Here is an 8328-nt window from a genome sequence, read left to right on the forward strand (position 1 = left end):
TTAAGCAACATTAATCTACTAAAAATATGTCTGTAGCAATGAATTGCCCGGCCAATGTTGTTCTTCTCAGACTATTTTGAAATTATATTTCAAAATGTAAGGTACATGATCACACTGGTAATAAATAATTTGTTGTAATACTTGTGAGGCACAGCTGAATGAGCATAATATTTGTAATTATTTTTAATTATTTTACTACACTGATGGCCTGCATCTGATGGTCAGTCTTAGGGGAGGGAGATACCGTAGCAGCGGTGAAACTGTCTGTCCCTGTCCCTCCGCTCTCCCTCCCTCCCTGAGAAAAGGGGACACAGACTTCCAGCTGCATTATTTCTGCCTCATGCACCATTTCATGTTGTTAGTCCGATGTCCAGATAAAGTTAAATATTACTCAATATAAAAAAAGAGACAAGCCGCTAATAATAACATCAACGCAAGTTTATCAAAATCTATTGCAGCTGCAGTGCTTGCAGTAGCGTGAGTGGAAGTAGCTAGAATGCACATTTTATGGCTTATAAAGGTGTTGAACAAAGTGTTGAAAGTGCTTACTAATGAACTTACTTATAAAAACAGCAGCGTCTTGCTGTATTTGTTGAGTCTCTCTAGTCTCTAGGTTTTAAAGTTTTTAAATCTCACCGTATCAACTTTGCTGTGCGCCCAAGGCTTCTTTTCACAGTCTATGGCTCAAGGAAACTGTGCAGACCTGGTGATCGGTAGGCCCGTAGGTGCACTTGTTTTCTCTCTGGTCCTGCCGGGTAGGTGGAGTTCTACCTCAAGAGAAAATGGTTAAAAATGGGAACACTTTGCCTTCCTGGTGCTACGGCTGCTGAATCACATCCACCTACCACCCCCTTTCTCGTTGTTGTTTTTTACAGAACTGTTTGGTTGGTGACCACTGCTCTACAACATCCGCAGAGTACGACCCTACCTCACACAGGAAGCGGTGCAGGTACTAATCCAGGCACCTGTCAATACTGCTGCAACTTGCTTTTGGCTAGGTTCCCTGCTTGTGCCGCAGCCCGCCTTATGTTCAACCTTCCCAAGTTCTCCCGTGTCACCCCACTCCTCTGCACACTCCACGGGCTAGCTCACATCCACTACACTACCATGGTACTTGCCTACAGAGCAGCAAGAGGAACTACCCCTCCCTAGGCTATGCTCAAACCCTACACCCCCAACCAGAATACTCCATTCTGCCACCACTGGTGTCTTGGCCCTCCCACCCCTACGGGAGGGCAACACCCGCCCAGCCTAGTCAAAGCTCCTTTCTGTCCTGACACCCCAGTGGTGAAATCAGCTTCCCCCTGAAGCTAGGACAGCAGAGTACCAGCCCATCGTCAGAAAACATCTGAAATCTGAAATAATCCCCCTCTCCAAAATATCAAATTGGCTTTTATGAATTAACACTCACACTTGACTTCCCCCCCTACTAGCACTGACTTTGCTGATAGTAAGGTTATTTTTCTTCGATAAAGTAGCTATGACTGAGATATATGGTTGTAAATCACTCTGGATAAGAGCGTCTGCTAAATGACTAAAATGTGAATGTAAAATGTTAATCACTCTCACTCAGATATCATATTAACATGGCATAAGTCGTTGTAAAATGTGTAGAATTGCAGAAAGCTTGCTTTAAAATTGCAAGAATGTCTCTACACCCCATGGGAAAATGTGTAGAATTTAAAAAGTAAATTTCTCACTCTGACATCAAGAGAGGAGACGCTAAAATGTTTTACCTGCGAGGTAGGAGGCCCTCCAACCAAATCTCTCATAGGGCCCCCAAAAGGTTAGGGCTGGCCCTGGGCCAGGGGAACAGGCAAATCGGGCAGAGTAGAGCAGAGGAGGAACTGGAGGGGAGCTAATATGCAGGTGCTGAGTAACTTCAGACAGGACAGGAGCTACTGTAGTAAACCTAGAGAGCAGCCTAGGGCTAAAAGGACAGATTAAAAAGGCTGTAGCTCACATACAAGCAAGTCAACACTGTAGGCTAAATGCACCCATCAATCACAGTCACACACATCCCTCTGCAAAGGAAGGCAGGACTGAGCTTGACTCCACAACAACCTCCTAGGCTATTTGCATATCTCTAGGAATTTGTGTTAGGCCTATCTTTTAAGTGCTTTAGAACATATTTAGAATGGAATCGATAGACTACAGGTTTAGTAGGTGTCTATGGCATCCCTAATATCACAATAACCCAGACGGGCTGCACACAAACACACACAGAACACCTCTGCTGGCCTGTCTTTTCCCCTCTCTCTGGGCTGGTGGATGGAGAAAGCCTCAGCTTGCTCACCTCAGTTTCAGACTATTCCCCAGACAGACAGATCAGTTCAGATCACATCAGAAACATGCACACTATTTACACACTAACCAGGTTTCCACCATTTCATGCGGATGAATTACCTGACGCATGAAAAAAGTCACGACCGGGCTGATGGAAACAGGAAATGCCGGTACAATTTTAACAATGTTCGACATGGTGAGATCTTTTGTGATATAATAATCATCATATCATTGTAACAGTGGAGTCACGCGGTGACATGTTGTGTGGTCCTCTCACTACAACTTGGAAAAGCATGCAAGTTATGATGAACTTCACAGGGTAGTGAAAGTGCACGGTGATGAGCTTGATGCTCCTTTCCAATAAATATCAAGGGTCTTATTCTGGTGACATGATGATTGATAACTGGCTGCCATTTGACTAATCAAAATAATCTTGCTCTTATCAATAATCATTTCATCATATAGGTAGCCTACCCGCACTGTATCTGCCAGCTGTTGGCTAGAGCACACGTGAAAGGACCAGAGCACATTTGCTATATAACGCAACAGTTTTTGTGATAAAACCATCAGTAGAGTTGAAAATGCGATGGAAACCCATTTAACTTAAAAAATATATTTGGTAGATGGGGAATGTATGCACAATAGTTATTTTTATGTGCACTACGTCATCACGGACGGGCTTTTAGCTGCAATGAGTTCGTTTGATGGAAACTAATTTCTGGTGGAATTTTTGTTGTTGCATATTTTATAATATTTACATAGAAACACAGAAAATCTAGCTAATGACACTAAATAGGGTCAGAATGCTTTATCTTTTGAATGTACAGTACCAACAATTTCTGCGCACGCTTAGAAACATGAACAGGCTACACACACTCACAGACGCCAAAGTTAAGAGGTAAAAGGTCCATAAACCAGAATGCAACAGGTGTGACACTAGATCACTTCAGCCTACCTGACACAGCTGCGTCACCTTGGCTACAGTCCACACACACATTCAAAAACATCACACACAGATGCATCCATCCTCTAAAACCTGTCCACGGCATGGATGGAATATTATCTTACTCACTTTGGAGATAGCAAGTTGCCAAAAGTGACGGCAACCTATTTGACTCACTTCTGAGGGCATCATGCCAAGGCTGAAGGCAAGCAGGAACTTAAATTCCCTTCCTAAATCGACTGAATCTAAATGGAATTCACTCCAACGCTGGATTTCTACAACACATCTGAAACCTTATCTCAACCAGTCCAAGCCTCCCTGGGGCCCATCCAAAGCCCCTGTTAATGTATTTTAATCTGAGCCACTGCAGTAGGTGAGTAACTCAGCTCTCTGACACAGATTGATTAGGAAGTGCCAAACACAGTGCAACCAGGACAATAAAGCAGAGGGGAAGATATGCAGGTAGTGACCTTGTTAAGTAGCAGCAGTGACACCGTGACAGAGTGTCAGTGATGAGGCCACTGAGGAGGAGTCCCACCTATCCTAGACCAGCCAATCTGGTTCCAGTCCAACAGCCTTTTCCTGTTCCTACCCTGACGTCATATCCTGCAGGTAACCAGGAGAGCAGCATTACTGGCTTCAGGTAATGCTATGTGGACTAGAGGACATACACCTCACTGTTCTTTGGAAGCAGTCCTGGGACCAAAATGTACTGATAATCAGTGCCCTTTTCACAAGTTTGTTGATGACATTTTCTGAAAGTTTGGACATTTCTCACTGAAGAAGAGCACCTGAACACACTGATCAATGGTGTGTGTGCGACAGAGCCTTTTTTCACTAAGGGTGAATGGGTGTTGGTTCAACACCCCACTACCTGTGTCCAGTCAGTGTCCAGGAACCCAGAGAGCAGAATCTGTTCATAACAAGGCCAAGATCACAGGGATCTAGACTACCTGTCAAATGGGAGTATGATTTGTTTGTGTTTGAATGTTGAATCATGCTATTTCCATACAGTGGCCAGGGATGTTCAGCGTCAGAGCGTATTTGGAAATGAAGGCCTTATCCACAGCATAGCCTGAGCCAGCAGGTCAATAGAGCCATCCTCTGTGGAGAGGCACGATGTATGTGTGTGGACTGGAAGTGGGTGTGTAAGAGAACTTTGAGAACGTCAAGGAGTCCATTAGGATTAAACCAGATGTCTCTTTCCTGACACCAGGGCATAGCTATTCAAAGGTTTCGTCAAGTTGGTGTACGTGTAGGCCTATGTTTGTCTGTTTGTCTGTCTGTGTACAAGCCTTCCTGTGATTTTCTCGCCCAGAGCAGAGTGACGATCTCGTCTCACCAGACGTGCACATGCCTTTTGGTCTTGGCTCATCAACAATAAATAAACCCTCTCAATCATACACCTCTCACCTTAAATATCAGCAGTCACGCAGCTAAACACATGCTATTCAAAGTCTCAGAGGCCTGAGCGCCGACACAAAGAAATGCCACCAACACTGACCAAAACATCCCATCTACTCACATAGCCCAGGATTGGCTCTCCTTAAGGCCCATGCACAATAAATACACGCACTTTCCATTATCCTGCATGCATGTTGGGTCCTTAGTGCATGACCAGAAAAGGAGAGGCAGCAGTAAAAGTAGCCTTTCGACCCACCTACCTGAATCGGACTGCTCTGTATGAGACAGATAGTGACAGGACTCGTCTCAGGTAAACCAAAGGAAACCAACATGGAGAAGTGAAAGGTTTAAAAAGGGAAAAAGGGGCGATTAGTCTACTTCTCTGGAGAGAGGGAGCGGGAGAGAGAGAGAGGGAGAGAGAGAGGGGGAGAGGGGGAGAGAGAGAGAGAGAGAGAGAGAGAGAGAGAGAGAGAGAGAGGGAGAGGGAGAGAGAGTGTTTCACGTGGACAACTAGTCTGGACAGGCTGGCTGAGGGAAACTCAAGATTGGCTTTTAAAGTTTCACTTGGAAATATGATCATATTAAAATAGGATATTTGATCTTTACAGGGTAACTGAGGTCTGGAATCTGCTGTCTCACCCTGGAAACGTAATACTTACTGTAAATTAAGATCCTACACGCACACACATGCACACGCGCACACAACGACACAACTAAAAGCAGCCAGACTTCTGACAGTTGAATAGAATATTGGGAAGCTGCAGTTGTCATCGGTGGTCTGATGTAGGGGGCAGGGCCTATTAGGTTCCTGCAAGTTCATGTTGATAGTAATCAGTGAGAAGTGCATAATAAGTGTAGTGTGTGTGTGTGTGTTTTAAAACAAGTATGACGCAGGCAGTGGATAGAAGTTATTTGGGCAGTAGCACATTGTATTTTGGTGTCATGACCAACAATTTGTCCCATGGCTCTGCAGTGCTTGTGTGCACGTGAGGGAGCATGTGATGCGTGTCTGCAAATCACAGAGGAACTCCTACCTGTCCTCTAATGTACCCCCCTGGTCAAAACTATTTCCATCTGCATGCTGAATCACTATCACCCTCCCTCTGTTCCTATCCTCTCCACTCATGCTACCCCACTTAAAAAAATACTACAGTTTACTATAGAATACTACAGTACTTACAATAGAATTCAGTAGTAAACTGTAGCATACTGTAGAATATTATAATACACACTGTAGTATCCCTCAATTGTGTGTATGTAGTGCTTAGTATAGAATTGTGTAGTATACTGTAGAATACTATAGCAAATAGTACAGTATTATCCACACAAAAAACACTTTAGTAAATAATACAGTATTCCACAAAAACACTACAGTAAATACTACAGACAGCAAAGACACTCCAGTAAATACTATAGTATGTGCTGCTCTATAGTATATACTGCATTTATACTATAGTTTTAACTATATAATACTACAGTATTCACTGTCAGTATGCAAAAACACTACAGTGAATACTATAGTATTTCAAACATAGTATACCCTACAGTATTTTTTAATGTGAGACTGCTTGGGCATTCTGTGTGGAGTGCTGTAGAAAGGAAGAGCAGTGTTTGTGATGGATTGAAAGAATACAGACAGGGTGTCTGCCTGGCTGGCTGCTGAGGTGAGCTAGCCAGAAAGTAGATTGGATGACTGGTCCGATGATGACCCCTAAGTGGGTGCTGATGAGGAACCTGGGCCTGGTCCAATGAATAAGCTACACCTGAGACCTATAGCGGAGATAGTGACAAAGCAGAGCACAATGGAAAAGTACTGCAGCCTGAGCCACACAACACCGTGATCTGACACACACATTCGGTACACACACAGAAACAACCTGCTTACAGGCAGCTCAACAACTACAGATAAATACATAGAGAAGACACACAGAATGGGAAAATATGTGCAAAGTAAACAACATACTACAAGTAGGCAACAGATTCAGATCAGAACAGCTAAGAGATGTGCATTTTGCACAGACAGTTCCACATCAAAACCTAATCGAGAAAATAAGGTCTATGCCAATGAGGGGCGAGCTGGAATATGGTCAGTCTGGGAGTGTGTCAGACTGATGATGAGAGCATGAAGAGTAGACCCAGTAATTTCTAGCCTTTTCTCTCCACCATTATCACGCTCCCACTCAATCCAACCCCTCTGTCCCCATTTAACAATCCTACATCACTACTTGTACTTCCCTGCTTGCGCAATCTGAGACAAACTCCCCTTGATGCCTCAAATCCCTTCATGCTCTTCAACAGACCACTCCCAAACAAAACTGCCTTCTATTTATAGTCACCAAAATAAGGAAAACTCCAAACCACACCTAATTCCTGCTCAGCTGTACAGAGAGAGAGAGAGAGAGAACTCCAAACCCTATGCCCTCACAATTTCGCTGTCTCTGCCTGAAGCAGCCTGGGTTGCTTTCCTCCAGAGTCCTCCTGACCCTTGACCCCTGAGCACACATTGTGCCCTCCCCAGATGTCAACTTATACAACACTTGCTCAGTGTGCCCAGTGGCAACAGGAACAGTGTGTTCCACACACACACACACACACAATCAGCAAAAAAAACAAATCACATCCAAAGTAACGATGGGAACTAATTCTCTGGGTGCTCTGCTGCATGTGATGCCCAGCTGGAGAGAACAGGAGGGATCAGCCTGGCCCTGCCATAGCAAAATGGAAGAAGTGGAGAGAGAGAGAGAGAGAGAGACACACTGACCCAGCCACTGTGCCAGCCCAATGTATGTTATAAAAACCCATTGCAAATGAGATCCAAATGACATGGACTCTTAACAACATGATGAAACTTTGTTGCTCAACCAAACAAGTCTTCAGTTGCCTTGGCAACAGCCCCAAAATGCAGCAGCAGCACACAGAAATACAATTAATGATATTAATGATATATTTCTATGGCAGCACATGCAGTCAGAAGCACAAGAAAATGTGCGTAAAAGTTATTACTCTAACAGTTACCACGGTCATTTGGCTGGCCAATTACCGTCATCGAAAATTCCATGACCTTCACAGCCCTACACTCTACCTTACAAAGAAGGCTTCAACGACTCGGCTGTTACTGTGAAACGGAGCCATTCTCTGTGCCCTCTCAAGGACAAATACCAGGGCCTACCTCTCTCTCTCTCTCTCTCTCTCTCTCTCTCTCTCTCTCTCTCTCTCTCTCTCTCTCTCTCTCTCTCTCTCCCCTCTCTTTCTCCTCTCTCTCTCTCTCTCTCTCTCTCTCTCTCTCTCTCTCTCTCTCTCTCTCTCTCTCTCTCTCTCTCTCTCTCTCTCTCTCTCTCTCTCTCTCTCTCTCTCTCTCTCTCTCTCTCTCTCTCTCTCTCTCTCTCTAACCGACTTCCCTGGCACAACAGTCTCTTCATGGTTGTGCCACTTACTGTAGCAAACCATGCTTCTCAACAACCAGGCTAAGAGCTGCAGGCCAGGAAAACAAAAGAGCAAAAGTTAGGCTATATATATGATTCATGCATTAGACAAGACACCAACACACACTGTCCATGACAGCGACCAAATGACTGACTGTGTGTGACCAACGAAGGGCATGATGGCACTTCATAGGTCACACACAGGCAGTTGGACTGGGGGAGGTATTACTTTTCCTGGCAGTGTCACTCGTCTTAGGTTTGATGGTGCACAAA

The sequence above is a fragment of the Oncorhynchus masou genome, chromosome 6, assembly GCF_036934945.1.
Source record: "Oncorhynchus masou masou isolate Uvic2021 chromosome 6, UVic_Omas_1.1, whole genome shotgun sequence".
Lineage (NCBI taxonomy): Eukaryota > Metazoa > Chordata > Actinopteri > Salmoniformes > Salmonidae > Oncorhynchus > Oncorhynchus masou.